The sequence below is a fragment of the Vicugna pacos genome, unplaced genomic scaffold (genome assembly GCF_048564905.1).
Source record: "Vicugna pacos unplaced genomic scaffold, VicPac4 SAC-SAT, whole genome shotgun sequence".
NCBI lineage: Eukaryota > Metazoa > Chordata > Mammalia > Artiodactyla > Camelidae > Vicugna > Vicugna pacos.
The window spans coordinates 19,687,233-19,702,671 of record NW_027328721.1 but is presented as its reverse complement, the minus strand read 5'-3'; the positions used below and the strand labels follow the sequence as shown (position 1 = coordinate 19,702,671).

General features: G+C 39.6%; 1 long non-coding RNA gene across 8 annotated transcripts in view; it reads right to left on the bottom strand.

The window, feature by feature from the left end:
- LOC140692163 (uncharacterized) overlaps nt 1-10,662 on the bottom strand; it is a 36,296-nt gene extending 25,634 nt beyond the window's left edge. For 4 of the 8 annotated variants that reach the window (XR_012067743.1, XR_012067744.1, XR_012067745.1 and 1 more), the window contains exons 1-3: nt 10,530-10,662; nt 8,429-8,478; nt 7,063-7,150 (exon numbers count right to left, since the gene is read on the bottom strand). This is a non-coding gene — a long non-coding RNA (uncharacterized lncRNA). Of the gene's footprint in view, nt 1-6,041; nt 6,100-7,062; nt 7,151-8,428; nt 8,479-10,529 lie in introns of all 8 variants that reach the window. The other 4 variants (XR_012067748.1, XR_012067749.1, XR_012067750.1 and 1 more) reach the window with 2 other exon arrangements.
- Between the last annotated feature and the right edge of the window lie 4,777 nt (nt 10,663-15,439).

Below are 15,439 nucleotides of genomic sequence, written 5' to 3'. Positions count from 1 at the left end.
TCTAAATACAATCCCATGCATGTAAAGTCAACCAGTATTTGACAAGGTGGTCAGGAAGACTCAGTGGAGCAAAGACAGTCTTGTCAATAACTGGGCTTGGAGAATTTTATATTCACATGCCAAAGAATAAAATTAGACCTCTATCTAACACCACTCTGAAAATTAAATATAAAGGAAAGAAAGTCAAATATAAGACTGGAAGTCATAAAATTCCTAGAAGAAAACAGTAAAAATCTTTTTAACACAGGTCTTAAAAATTATTTTTGATGATACTTTAAGCATAAACAACAATTAAAAAAATAACAAATGAAACTACATCAAACTAAAAATCTCCTACATGAGACAATCAACAAAATGAAAAGACAGCCTATATAATGGGAAAAAAAATCTAAAAACCTTATAACTAATAAGGTGTTGATATCCAAAATACATATCACACAACTAAAAAGCATCAAAACAAATAACCCACTTAAAAGCTGTGCAAAACACCTAAAAATACATTTTTTCAAAGAAAATACATGAATTTCCAACAAATACATGAAAATGTGCTCAACATCACAAAACATTAGGGAAACTAAAATCAAACACCCAAGGAGATATCGACTCAGGATTATTAGGATGAATTTATCAAAAAGACAAGAGGCTTACTATTAAATGCTAGCAAAGGTATGGAGAAAAGGGACTGTTTGTGTACTTTTGGTTGGCTTATGAGTTGGTTTGGCCTCTATGAAAAACACTAGAGAGGTTCCTCAACATTTAACAGGACTACCATATGACCCAAAATTTCTACATATGGGAAATGTATCTAAAATAATTGAAAACATTTTGTTGAAGAGACATCTGCACCCATGTTCACAGCAACATTATTTATAATAGGCAAGAGATGATAATGACCTGCCTATCAACAAATGCTTGCATATAAAAGTTGTGCTATATTTAGACAATGGAGTATTATTCAGCAATATAAAGAAGGAAATTCTGCCATTGGTGACAATATGGATGGAGGTTGAGGGCATCATGCTAAGTAAGAGAAGTCAGGCAGAGCAAGACAAATACTGTATGTCCTGATTTATATGTGAAAAAAATAAACAAAAAGTAAAATATCACATTTTTGGTTACCAAAGTTGGGCAGTGGGAAGAGGGAGAATTTGATGTAGGAAGTCCAAACATACCAACGTCCAGTTATGGGATAAACAAGTATTGAAATGTTATGTACAACATGATGAATACAGTTAACATTGCTCTGTGGTATATTTGAAAGCTGTTAAGCAAGTAGACCTTAAGTGTTCTCATTACAGGAAAATATATTTTGTTTCCTTTGTTTTCTGCATCTATATTAAAATGATGTATGTTAACTAATCTTATGTGATAATCATTTCATAATATATCAAGTCAAATCATTATAATATGCATTTGAATCTTAAACAGCACCATATTATATCTCAATAAAACCGGGGTGGGTAATTTATAACAGTTTTACAATAATTTTCTTGAAATTAAAAGAAAATCTTGAAACAAAAGATAATGGAAACACAACTTACTAAAACTTACAAGATACCATGAAAATAGTTATGAGTTTATTACAACAAATTAGTATGACAAGAAGAAAGAATTGCAAATAAACAACTTTACTTCTCAAGGGACTAGAGCAAAAAACAAAATCCTACTAAGTTCACAAGTAGCAAAGAAATGAAATAACAAATGTGAGAGAATAAACAAAGACTGTAAATATTAGAAAACATCAATGCTAGAGTTTGTTTTTGAAATGGTAAAATTGACAAACTGAGCTATACTAACAAAGGGTAAAACAATATGCAAATAAATCAGAAATGAGAGGCGATATTATAACTGATGCAGCAGAAATACAACAGCTTATACGAGGTGACTATCAACAAATACACACAAACAACTCGGTTATGCTGGGAAAAATAAACTCAAAGAAATATAAAAACTACCAAAACTGACTAATAAAAAAACAGAAAATCTGAACAAACCAATGATGAATGAAAAGATTGTATCAGTAAAAAAATAAAAAATAAAATAAACATAAAAAGAGGCTAAGACCAGACAGTTTCTTTGGGATATTCAACCAAACATTTAAATAGAATTAATACAATCATCTCAAACTTTTTAAAAACATGAAGAGGAGGCATATTTGCAAACTCATTTGATGAGTCCAACATTACCCTGATACCAAAGGCAGAAAAGAACACTACAAGGAGGAAAAATAAAAAAACTAGCAAGTATTACTGATAAATATAGATGCAAGATTTCTCAATGACATATAAGCAAATCAAATTCAACGGTATATTGAAAAGATCATATACCATGTCAAGCGGAATTTATCCCTGAATCCAAGGACAATTCAACCTATGTAAATCAAACATGTGATGCATCACATTAATGAATGAAATACAAAAATCATATGGTAATCTCAATAGATGCAGAAAAACATGTGAAAAAATTAAACAGCCTTCCATAAACAAACAAACAAACAAACAAAACCTCAACAAATTGCTATACAAAGTAAGTAATTAAACATAATAAATGTCATACTGGACAAGTTCACAGTAAACATCATACTCAATGGTGAAGTGTTTTTTGACAAAAATATAAACAAAATAATTTTGTGCAATCACCACTCATTTACCACATAATACTGGAAGTCCTGGCCAGAGCAATTAGTCAAGATAAATACATAAAAGTAATCAAAATTGAAAAGGATTAAGCAAAACTATTTGTTTGCATTTAATATGATCTTATATATAGAAAATCCTAATGATTCCATCAAAAACCTATTACAAACAATAGACAAATTCAGTCAAGTTGCAAGATACAATTTTCAACATGTGAACAGCAATGTGTTTCTATATACCAACAACAAACAATTTGAAAAATAAATTTAAAAAGCATTCATATTTAAAATGACATAAAAAATTAGGAATAAATTAAACCAAGTATGTAAAATATCCTTACACTGAAAATGACAAAACACTGATTAAAAAAAAAAAACAACTGAAAAAAAGATAAATGGAAACAATTTTCATGGTTATGAATTAGAAGTATTAAAACTGTAAGAATGTCTGTGTCACCCAAAGCTGTCTATAGATTCAATGCAATCCCTATCCAAATTCAAATGACATTTACACAGAAATACAGAAAACAAGCCTAAAACTTGTATGGAACCACAAGACACCCCTAATAACCAAATCAACCTGGTCAAAGAATTAATCTATAGATATCACAATTCCTAATTTCAAACTTTATTACAAAACTATAGTAATCAAAAATGGTAGGTAACAGTAAAAAATAGAGACCAAGTCCAATGAAGCAATCAAGTGCTCAGAAACAAACCCACTTATATAGTGCCAACAAGTACTTCACACGGGAACCAAGAAGATGTAAAGGGAAAACTATAGACTCTTCAATAAATTGTGCAGGAAAAAACTGGATAATGACCTACAGATGAATACAATTGGACCCCTTTCTTGCAGCACTCACAGAAATTAACTCAAAATGGACTGAAGGCTTAAATTTAAGACCAAAAACTGTAAAACTACTTGAAGAAAATGTAAACATAAAGCTCCTTGCTATGGTTTTGGCAAATATTTTTTGGATATGACACCAAAGTTTCAAGTAACAAAAGCAAAAACAAACAAGTGGAACTACAGAAATTTAAAAAACAAAAACAAAACAAAACAAACAAAACAAAACAAAACAAAAAAACAAAAAAACCTCCACAGCAAAACAAATAATCAGCAAACTAAAAAGCAACTACAGAATAAAATAACATACAGGTAATTTTTTTTCCATTTGTTAATCAAAAAACATTTTTTTATAAAATATATAAGTAAGTCATAAAATAATAGCAATCAAATAAAACATTAAAAATAGGTTAAAGGACTTGAGTAGATTTTTTTTCAAAAAGACATATAGATGGCCAATAGGTACATGAATAAATGCTCAACCTCACTAATCATCAGGGAAATGTAAATCAAAATCACAATGACACATCACATCACACCTGTTAGAATAGCCATTATAAAAAAGAAAAAAAATGTTTGCAAGAATATGAAGAAAAGGTAAAACTTGTTTAATTTTTTGGTCAAAATGTAAACTGGTACAGTCGAATGAATATAAAAGAATTAAATTGGACCCCATCTTACACTACTCACAAAAAAATCTCACAATAAAATAGTCAAATTGTGACTTGAAATCATAAAACACCTTAAAAAAAAAATCATAGAGTAAAATCCCCTCGACCTTGATCTTGTAAATAATGATTATTTGGATATGACTCCAAAGTACAGGCAAACAAAGCAAAAGCAAAAAGAAACAAGCGGGACTAAGTCAGTGTAAAAACTTCTGCATAGAAAAGAATTTGAAAAAATTAAAAGGCATCATATGGAATGGGAGAATCTATTAGCAAACCATCTTTTGATAAATGGTATTTACTGAAGTATATAAATACATCATACAACTTAGCAGCCAAAAAAATAAATCTAATTAAAAATGAATAAAAGATCTGAATAGACATTTTTCCTAAGAAAACATACAAATGTGCAACACGAAAAGGTTGTCATTAATCATCAGGGAAATGCAAATCAAGACCACGAAACCATATCACAACTGTTACAATGGCGAAAGTGAAAAAAGACAAGTGAGTACAATGATTGGAAGGGATGTGAAGAAAATCCTTGTGTGTTGTTGGTAAAAATGTAAATAACCACAGACACTAGGAAAAGCAGTATGGAGTTTCTATCAAAAATTTAAAGTAGTATCCACGAGTCCCAGCACCATATTTCAAAGAGACTATCCTTTGCCCACTGAACGTGTTTTACTTCCGTCTCAAATAGTAGTTGACCTAATATACAGGGGTTTACTACTGGGTCCTCTATACTGTTAATTTAAACCATGTGTGTATTTTAATACCAATATCATTGTGTCTCATACTGTAACATTGTGATTTAGTTCTAAATCAGGAAGTGTGATGACTCCCAATTTGTTCTTTCCCAGGATTGCTCTGGTGTCTGGATCTCTGGTAGTCACATAAAACATTTTTAAGATTGATTTCCCTCCATGTGTAAAAAATGCTGTTGGAATATTGATAGAAATTGCACTGAAACTGTAAATGGCTTTGGGTATTATGGACATTTTAACATTAATTCTTCTGTTCCATTAGCCATACTTCTGGTCCAGTGTATCTTTCCACTTGTTTTGTCTTCTTCAATTTTTTCCATAGAAATCTTATAGTTTTCAAAGTACAAATTTTTCACTTCCATAGTTAAGTTTATTCTTAAGTATTTTATTGGTTTTAATGCTATTTTGAATGAGGAAACTCCAGCATCTTCAACAAATGTTGCTGGGAAGATTGGAAATCCACAAGCAGAAAAATGAAATTGGACACCTACTTTCCACCACTCACAAATATAATTTAAAATGGACTAATGACTGAAATGTAAGACCTCATACTTTAAAACTCCTACAGGAAAACTTAGAGAAGAAGATACTTAACTCTGGTTTGGGTAATAATAATGGGATATAACCCCAAACACAAGCCAGAAAAGCAAATATCAACAGATGGGACTACATCAAACTAAAAAGATCCTGCACAGCAAAAAACATAATCAGCAAAATATAAAGCCTAATACAGAGTAGGAGAGAATTTCTGCAAATCATATATTGGATGGAGGGTTAGTATCAAAATATACGTGAACCTCATATAACACAATAGCAAAAAAAAAAAAAAAAAAAGAGTAGACAATCCAATATAAAAAATGGGCAGTGAATCTAAATTTATATCTTAACAAAGAAGACACCCAAATACACAAAAGGTACATGAAAAGATATTCAACATGACTAACAATTAGGGAAATGAAAATTGAAAGTGGAATGAAATATCCTCTCCCTCCTGTCAGAAAGGCCATCACCAAGAAGACAAGAGACAGTGCTGACCAGGATGAGGACAAAAGAAAACCCCTGTACACTGTCAGTGGGGATGTAACCTGGTTCAACCACTATGGAAAAGCTATAGAGGTTACCCAAAAGTTAAAAATAGAGCTACCATATGCTCCAGCAGTCCTCCTTCTTGGTGTGCATCTGAAAGAAGTGAAAACAAGGTATTGAAAAGATAGCTGCATTCACATGTTTATTACAACATTATTCACAATAGCCAAGATATGGAAATGACCTGAGTGTCCAAAAATGAATGAATGGATAAAGAAGAAATGGCATTTATATACAATGGAATATTATTCTGTATTATGAAAGAAGGAATTTCTGCCATTTGGGATATTATAGATTGACCTTGAGGGTATTATGCTTGGTGAGATGAAATAAACAGAGAAAAGACAAATGTAAGATATCAGATATACAAAAACAAACAAACAAACAAAAAACAAGCAAGCAAACACTTAGAAACAAATTGTAAAATGGTGGTACCTAGGTGTCAGGGTGGAGGAAATGGGGAGATGTTAAAGGGTACAAATGTGCAAGCAGAAGATAAATAAGTCATGCAGATCAAATGCACAGCACAGTGATTACAGACAACAGTGCTGTACCAGTCTCCAAAGCTCGTAAGGTACTATCTTGTGAATGTTCTTGCCACCAAAAATAAAGAAAATTATACTTGTGAGTCATGTGAGAGGTGTTAGTTAAAGCTGTGTTTGTGATCACATTGCTGTATGTAAGTGGATCAAATCAACACACTGCAGACTCTGAAAAAAGAAAAAGTAGAACTGCATGATTTCACTTACACGTGTAATCTAAAAAAGCCAAACTCACACAGAGAACAGAGTGGTGATTGTCAGGGCCTGGGAGTGGGGAAATGAGAAGATGCCCAAAGAGTACAAATGTCCATGTTTAAGATGAGTGAGTTCTGGGAAATCTCACGAACAGCATGGTGACTACAGCTAACAATGCTGTATTATTTATCTGAAAGTTACTGAGAGCAGATCTCAAAAATTCTCACCACAAATGGGAATTTTATGAGTTTATGGAAGTATCCTTATTGTGATAATAATTTCACAATACATATGTGTATCAAATCACCACATTACTTACTGGTAGGGCTGTGTCCTGGGTCACTGTCTCTCAGGACTCAGACTTCAGTGAGTCTGTTTCACTTCATGGCTGAACATATTCAAATGGCCTGTTTATAAAATAAAAATAAAATGACTAATAATTCATTGTGACTAGCTTCAAGAATTTTTTGTTTTTTTTAATTTTGTTCCCATGCTTACATTTCACACTACTGGAACAAAATCAAATATATGCCAAAACAAATAGCACATTACAATAATGATACCAGAGTCGTGAACACAAATATTCAATGTTTCTTCCTGATGTTTTCTAATCAGAAGTGCTTTTTAAAATATTCAAACTCACTGGGTCCTAGATGATAGCTATGTGACAAAAGTCAAATAAGCCAAAATGACAGACAATCCTGCCAGTGGTTTTAGATAATGCCATATTTTGTGCCAGAAATTAATTACCTCTTAGAAAATCACATAAAAATACTTGAAGCTCAAACTCTGGAACGTTCCTCAAATTCATCAAACTCACATGTTATTATAATGTATGTGTCCATTCAGGTGATGAGGTAGGTAAATATAAAAAGTGATCTGTTCTTCTGTGTTTAGTACAATTAAAATAACTAAAAATGATTATAAAAAGCTTCTAAGAAATTAGAAAGATCTAGAATACAGATGGAGATATGAAAATGCTTTTTATTGCTCTGTACAAGAGTAATAGACCATCAGGTACAAATGTGTCAGATGACAAGGTATCTTCATGTTAAAAACAATGCCATCACTGCAAAGGAAAGCTTTACTGATTGTACTGAAATAAAAGAAAAAAAGAATTGGAAAAGGATCATGTTGACATAAAAATGCTCATGGCCACAAATACTATAGAGGAGCAACTGTGGCAGATGTACAAAGATGTAGAAGCCATCATTCCTCCACTGAATATGATTACACCAAATTGTTACTTAATCATTTCATAAACGTAATGGGTAACATTTCTGCTTCTATAATTTAAAATATAATAACCTTTAAAATACTCTATGAGAGGTGTGGTAGTCAAATATGTGTTCTAAGAAGTACTTTAGACACACCTAAGAATAACTAATGGTCAGAAAAATCAAATGCAATCAGCTACCACCCCATGCAAATTAATGGCATTCAGCAGATATTCATATATAAAATATGTATTAGTGTACAATATATAAATAAAATCAAATATTGTATTAATATCTAATGTAAAATATCAGGAAATGTGCTGTGCCAAAATTGGAAGCGTCCTGGTGTAAACAGATTACAATTTTGTATTCAGTTTTCATAATGGGATAATACTGTGACCTGAGCAGAAATTGTAAAGAAAGTTCTCCAAGAAAAATTCCTGACCACATCAAAAGTTGCATACTTACTATAAGGTCTCTCCCCTTGTTTACTCTCAGTATCAGAAAGTGACTTGGATCTAGAATAGGAGAATAAAAAAAAACTTTAACAAGACATAGGAAAGCACTCTGTTAAAGAAAATAAATTGAAAGAAAAAAATGAAAGGGAAATTAAGATTCTACAGATACAAATACCAATTTTTATGAGAAAGAAGGTTAAAATTAAAAAAAAGATTATAGATATTCTTATTTCACCTTTTGAACAAAGGTATAGAAAACTAAGCTAAATAACTTCATATTTTGCATTTATTAGGAGAAAATGTATTTGCAATGAAAAGCAGTCATTGTCCTGCCTTTTAAATATTCTGACGATTTAGTTTTGAATATATTTCATCTCAAATGTTCTTATGCAGTATGTACAATGGTTGGTATTTTAAAAATCGCCACTGTATTTGGAACTTATAAAAGTAATTCAAAATTTTAAAAATTATACTCTTGTAAGAAATTGGTAGTGGCCTAGGTATTATTTTTAACAAAACTGGTCACCCTGGAATGCTGCAAAATATTTTTCAATAAGCTTATATTTACATATATTTAAGACTGTCACTGTATTAATATTATGGAAACAACAGGCCAGCCAAGAAACAAGCACCACTCGGAGGGTTGTAATACTCAGATTTATTACACTGGCGGGCTCAGAGGGGCTTCTGCTCTGAAGCTCTGAGCACCTCCAAAACTTGTGCATTAGGTTTTATAGAGTTAATTGCAAGCATGGGGCTATAGCCAGTAAGGTCTGAACAGCAAAAGCAGGGAATCAGTACACTGGAGTTTATCTATTAGGAACAGATCATGTTACTTTTGGGAGCCCATGATTGGGTTAAAAAATTGTAACAAACCCCAGCCACTCGTCTCCTTAAAGAAGAGCAAATGTGCTTAGTTAACTGCCTTGCAAACAGGCACCTGTGCATCCGCACGCCAGTCTCCTGGCCATAAAAAGCAGAGACAATGCCTTGCTTGCATAGTTGAGGATTTAGATAGCGCTCTGTTCATGGCAAAGCAACAACCCAGGCCCTCAGCTATAAACACTGGGTGTCTCTGCTGTTAGTCTTCTATGCCCAGAACAAGGAGCTGGCTGGGCTGGTCGTCTTTTCTAACATATCTATAAGGATATATCTTGTTCCCCTCTTCCCATGACTTCCCCAAAGATAAACAAAGCCTTTGTACTCACTGTGATTTCTACAATCTCAATCCCACCCTGTCTTTCCTTAAATTCCTGCATTCCGTCACACAACTGTTAGTGATTTTTCCTTTGATTGTACACAATAAATGTGGGAGCATTTGAGAGGCTCGTGGAGTTGGCTCCCGACTCCTTCTCCCTCTCTTGACTTTTTCCACAGAGTCTTGAGTAATTCATTCAGTCTCAGTGGGACTTCTGCTGGCCAGAACCCAGTTACTGGCACTTGTTGAGCTAGGACTTATGAGTTAAGTTATTAGCCCAGTAAACCAACACTTATTAAACTTCAGATTTATGAGTTAGCCCAGCAGTACTTAGATCAGTAAACTGACACTTATTACACTTAGTTTTAAGAGTTATCTTGCTAGTCCAGCCAGGCTTTTCCTTCTCATTATGAGAAAATAACAATCGTGGCAATATTTGGACTTGAAAATGAGATAAGCTAAGAAGCACATTTTAAATATAAAATATTTTAAGTACAAAATAAATAATTGTATTCCTTTAAAGACAGGAGATTAAAAGCATAATAAACTCTGACTTTGACACACTTAAAATATAAAAGTTAATATAATGTGTTTTCATACACCTCTTTCCCTGTTTCAGTAATTTCTCAGCCCCTTTCACGTTACTCCCGAGTCCCCGCCCGTGACCTGCGGTGTAAACACCTCCAACCACGCGGCGAAGGGGGGGACCCAGGCAGTGAGAATGAGGGGCGCGAACAGCCCCGTGGCCCCGATGGACGCGGACCCTCACCCCGTCCCAGCAGCTGAGGACAACGGCCGAAGCTGGTCCGCCAGCGCACCCGTCCCCTCCCTCCTGGACTGGGAACCCAACTCGGCCAGGTCCACACACACCCCGGTGTGAAGCTGGCTTAGCATGCGGGGAAACCGGCATTACCTCAGACAGCGAGCGAGGAGCGTCCTCCTCCTGCAGGAACGAGGGCCACGCGGTCCCGAAGCCGCCATGGCGCCGCCCGCTCCGCCCTGAGGAAAAGGAGCGTCGCCCCCAGGGAAGACGCCGACCACGTCTGTCGCGGAATGCGCATGCGCCCCACCACCTAAGAACTGTTGGCTTCGCGCGCCCCCTGCAGATCCTTGGGAGCAGTGTTGGATGTTCAGAACTCACTGGAGAACACATGACCCGTCCCAGCCATGATGCTAAATCCCTGGGAATCTCAGTGCCCTGGTCTCTTTGTTAATGTCACTGGTGATGCTCTGATTCAGCCATGTCTGCTCTCTTGCCTGGATCATGCCTCACTCCTTGAAACCACGCCTCGATCAGATGCAGAAGAGTCTCAAATCCCATATTTAGAAATGATCAGGGTTGGTCTGGAATCCAAACCCAAATCTCTCAACTCCCTGGGGTCCTCTGAGGAGTGCGGTTTTCTCAGGACTGTCTGTTCCATGTCAGGAGCAGACCAAGCCTCAGGTAGCTTAGAAGGAATGTCATGCAGCCCATGCTTTGGACAGTTCTCAGTTCTGACCTGCATAATCTTGAGACCCTTTTGTAATTCCTAACACCCTGTTTTGTCATACCTGTATGATGGTTATTGATGACAAACTGAAATATTGTTCTTATAATTCAGAGGTGCTAGTGTTCTTCAGATAACAGGATATTTTGAAGGGATCAATTATTTATCACTCCCCCTAATTAAATATACTTTTAAAGCTAGAAATTTTTCGGGCGGACAATCAGGTCCTCTTCTTAAACCAGTTGCTGAGGATTATCTGGTCTGAGCTCCAGATCCTGATTCTGCTGGTGACTTATGGTGATACCAGTGTGAACATGTTTCTCCTTGTGCACCGATGTGGAAAGGGGACAGCCCTGTTCCCAAATGGGACAGTATCATGCTGACGCTAAAAGCAAGCACAAAAAAGAATCACACAGAGTCCCCAGTACCAGCTCTCCCAGGTAGAAACGCCACCTCCATCACAGTGTTCCTGTGCTCCCATCAGGCCTTCCCTGCTCCCAGCAGGTCCTACATGAGCAGTGTGACAGGTGACTGCCTGTCCCAGCACAGCATGGTGGTGACGATCCCACCTTAATCTGTTTATCTTTGGAAGTTCTCACACCTCTCTGAGCTTCACTTTGCTCTTCTCACAGACAGGGTTGTATAGGCATGGACCTCACAGGGTTATGGGAGGAAGTCATGGTACATGCTCACCTGGTGGCTGGCTCTGCAGAAAGGGCTACTGGGCGTGCTGTGTGTCCTCACATTTATCCTTCTCTCTCCCCAGTGAAAATACTCTCAGCCTCATCCTTCCCTGGCCGGTGGCCTTTCTGCATTTGCAAAAGAACATGCCACAGCACTTTAACCATGATGCCCTCACAGCCTCTTCTAGACGTGGTGCACCTCCCATATTCACCCACACAGATGAATCACAAGACAAACTGAAGCTGTAGGTGGTCTTTGGGCCCACAAGAGGGGCTGCTGTCTCCTCAGAACTAAGTAGGTTCGGGGGCTGTACTGGGGAAAGACGGACAGAACCTGGAGCTCACACATCTATTAATTCCCCTGAAGAAGAAAATGAGTCACAAAGCGCTGTGGGTGGGGTCCCAGCCTCCCTGGGAATCAGAGGATTGTTGGACTGAGCTGATCCCTGTGAGACCCATCCCCCCAACAGCCCCATCTCCCTCACCTGCTCTCTCTACATGCACTTCCATGACCTCCATAACTGGGGACCAGAGCAGGAGGAATGGGGAGCAACCCACTCACAAAAGTGTCTTCAGCCCAGTCCTGAAGCTCCTGTGCATGGAGGATGGGGTAGGCTGTGCCCATGGCCTTGGAGAGAAGGGTGTCAGTAAGACCACACTCACAGCGGATCCCTGTCAGGCCTACTCCATGACCAGCCCTTCCACTACAAGGACGGCTGTCACAGGGGTGGAAGTGGGCTGAGGCCACCACCTGGGTCCAAGAGCCAAAGAAGGGACTGTGAGAGCTCAGCATGGATGAAAGGCCAGGCCTCTGACTCTAGTTCATGCAGAAACCTCCCATGCCCTTTCCAGTACCTTGGGACCCTAGCGGCATCAGTACCTGCAGCTCACCTGGCAGCCCTGCACAGTTGGCCTACACTCCACAAGCCACATGCTGCAAGCTACAGTTCCCTCCAACATGATGCACCTTCCCCACCTCTTCCAGGTCACTACGAACCTTCTAGCACCCAATGAGGCAGGGCCAGAGGGTAGGAGGTCTGCAGGCAGGGAGAGCTGTCTGAGTTGAGGTTCAGAGGCTGTGCGTCCCTTTTGAAGGCAGCAGAGCTTTCTTTTGGGGGAAGACAAAGGGAAAGTTAGTTCTGTGGGTGAACCTTTCTCTTTACCCTCCTCTTGTGCCAACCCCACAGCTGAAAATTTGCTGAAGAGCCAGAGGAAGGCTCAACTTAGGGCCTGGAGACAACCCCTCTATGTTTTTACCAACACCACTGGTGCCGCAGCCAGCGTCACTGCCACCAGCTGCTCCAGTAGTGGCACAAGCAGCATCTACCCCAGTGGGGGCGCACTCTAAGGCGGAGCAACGGGGCCCGTCCACTCAGTCTTCCATCTCCAGCCTCAAAACTGGAGACAGAGCCAGCTCCAGCCCCAGGGCCCCTCTGTCTCTGATACATGACCAGGAGGAATGGGACAAGTAAGAAGCAGTCTGAACTCACAGCCTCTCCACAAGGCTGGCGGCAGAACTGCTGACTCTCCTGGATGTGCTGGTGGGTGGGCTCTCATGGGGGTACTGGGGCAGGGCTTCCCTTTGAAATAAGCTGTCCCACCTCATCCTTTCCAGGATCCAGACTTCTGGGACCAGAATCCAAGACCGCAGCTCCACCGCTTATCAACCATGTGACCTGGGCAACTTTCTCAAACCCAAGCCTTCTCTGTCCACCTGCAGAGATGGAGGATAACAGGATGTTCCGCACAGAGTGTATGTGTATATTAAATAGGTAGAACAGAAAGAATAGTGGGTGGGGTCTGGCCCATTGGTTGCGGGAGGGGAGGTCACCCTGTGCAACCAGGTCCAAGGGTCACCTAGAAATATGCTCAGAATTTCAGCTGCTCCAGCATTTATCACATATCTGATGTGCACTTAAACACAGGGAGAGAAACAAACAGTCTGAGTGTAGCTGCCACTGGGGAACATGAATCTGGGGAGTCAGACCAGAATGTGATCAGGATGGTAGAAGATGCCCCTGGGGTTGAATAGAGTGGAGCTGCCCTCTGGAGCCTGGAGTTAGTGAGGATGGGCTTGTAGAAATTCCCCTCTCCTTTACCCATCAATGCTGGGTCCTGTGGGTACTGAGTCCCACAATCGGTGTGGTGCTAGTGCTCTCAACACAGAGAAAAGCCCAGGCTTCAGCCATGTCCTCTACTTCCTGGACTCCCACTCTGGTGACCCCCACCTGGGATGCAGAGATGAGGTATCGCTGATCATGTGATGTTCCCTCTGCTCCAGGAGGTGTTGAAGAAAGTGGTTCCCTCTCAATGTCTGGGATTCACCTAGTCCCAGAAAAACAGCCCTGGCAATGAGCACGTGGCACCACCATCCATGCCACTATCACTCAGCTTAACAGTGTGGCCAACTGCATCATCACCCCTACCAGAAGGACTGAGTGTGGTGGCCCAGGAGCAAGCCTGGGTGGTGGGGCACTGGGTCAAGGCGGCCAGGGTATGGCATGGACCATCCAGTGGAGCCCGTCTCTGGAATCTTGGGAATGGCCTCTTCTCCTTTGCCTGCTTTCTGGATGGAAGTCTGCGATCCAGGCCCCTGCACAGTCCCAGGTCCATCCTGCAGGGCCGTGCTGAACTTGACTCCCAGCTCTCAGTGGGTGGATGCTTCCTACCTATCTCCTTCCTTGGGCTGAGCTAACTTCATTCCTGTGGATTTTCAACATCCTGCTGTCTTATGTATTGTGTGCCTTCTAGGTCCTCCCTGGGCTCTCTGGGTGTGTGTCTCATCCAGGGCAAATTGAGACAGTGAGGGGACTAAAGCTAGAGCAAGCAGGGCAGCAACTTCCCACCTCCAAGCCTGCTATGTTCCCTTCCCCAAGGGTTCCAGTCCTCAGGAAATTTTGCTCCCTGAATGCAGTCCTCTCTGCTCTGCCTCAAATCACTCTCCGAAGGAGACATGGGGCTGTTTCTACGTGGGTGGGTGTCTCTCCACAGGAAGTTCAAAGTCAATGTGGGGTCACTTATTTGTCTGCCATCCCCACCCCCAGGCAGCTGGCACCTCCTGGGGGAAACAAATTTGACAGACATTACCTGGGTTGGGGGCCAAGTCTCTAAGCCCCCTTGGGAAATAGGCCATCATTCCTAATGCTTTAGGAATTTATTTTCTTAAACGTCCCAGGGGCTGGAGTCAAATTGGAGAATTTATAGTGTTCTCTTTATACCAACAGAGCCCTGCCCAGCTGAAACTCAAACTGATGGAATCAGATCTTCTCAGTAGAAATGGAAATGGAGGCCCCAGGTGATCAACCCCAGGGCTCCATCCCCAGCCCCACAGCACCTTCCTGCCCAAAGAATCCCAGTGAGACCCTCATCCATGCAGTCTGAACACTCCATGTTCTCAAGTAAAAGGGATTTGCCCTTTAACTCCTCATGCACACATTTTCTCTGAACTTCTCCTTCCTTCTTACCCTTCCCCTTAGGAGGGGCTTCTGGAAATGTAAAGATCCGTGTAGCAAAGCCGATTCCTGGAGCAGGGGTCTGCTCATCGAGGTAGCGTGGAGGGCTGAGGTCTGGAGGGAGGAGGGTCAAGGAGGGAAGGGGACGGGGTGGGATGTAGTTTTCAGTTTCTCACTAAAGCGTCTGAAAAATCCCCATCT